The sequence below is a fragment of the Chrysochloris asiatica genome, unplaced genomic scaffold, assembly GCF_000296735.1.
Source record: "Chrysochloris asiatica unplaced genomic scaffold, ChrAsi1.0 scaffold00009, whole genome shotgun sequence".
Taxonomy (NCBI): Eukaryota; Metazoa; Chordata; class Mammalia; order Afrosoricida; family Chrysochloridae; genus Chrysochloris; species Chrysochloris asiatica.
Window position 1 is genome coordinate 31,813,389 of NW_006408527.1, and position 467 is coordinate 31,813,855.

General features: G+C 42.0%; 1 pseudogene; it reads left to right on the forward strand.

Moving 5' to 3' along the window:
* Positions 1–228: 228 nt before the first annotated feature.
* LOC102827062 overlaps positions 229–467 on the forward strand; it is a 6,367-nt pseudogene continuing 6,128 nt past the window's right edge.

The following is a 467-nucleotide window of genomic DNA, read 5'->3' on the forward strand; positions in this document are numbered from 1 at the left end:
AAGCCTGGAGGAGGATAACAGCATAGTGGTAGAATTTTCACCTTCCCTGTGGAAGACAGGTTGATTTCAAGTCAGTGCATAGCAGTGTAGCCACCTCCAGTGTTTCAAAAGAGGCTTGTGAGTTGCTGTAGTGCTAACAGGTTTCAGTAAGCTTCCACACTAGGCTTATTTAAAAATGGTAATGAAAACATTAGCATAACAATATCAAAGATCTATCCACAACTTTCCATGGGGATGGTAAGTATTTTGTTTCATTGTGTATGGGATCACTGTTAATTAGGGGCAGTTCAGCAGCAGTTAACAATAATTGTTGTTATTGGTAAGTGCCTTAGAGTCAACCCATTGTTGTTGTCAAGTGCCAAGTCTATTCATAGTGACCCTGTATAGGGTTTCCAAGGAGCAGCTGGTGAGCTTGAACCACCAACCTTGCAGTTCAAATGGCTTTGCAGTCTGGTGCATTAACCCAC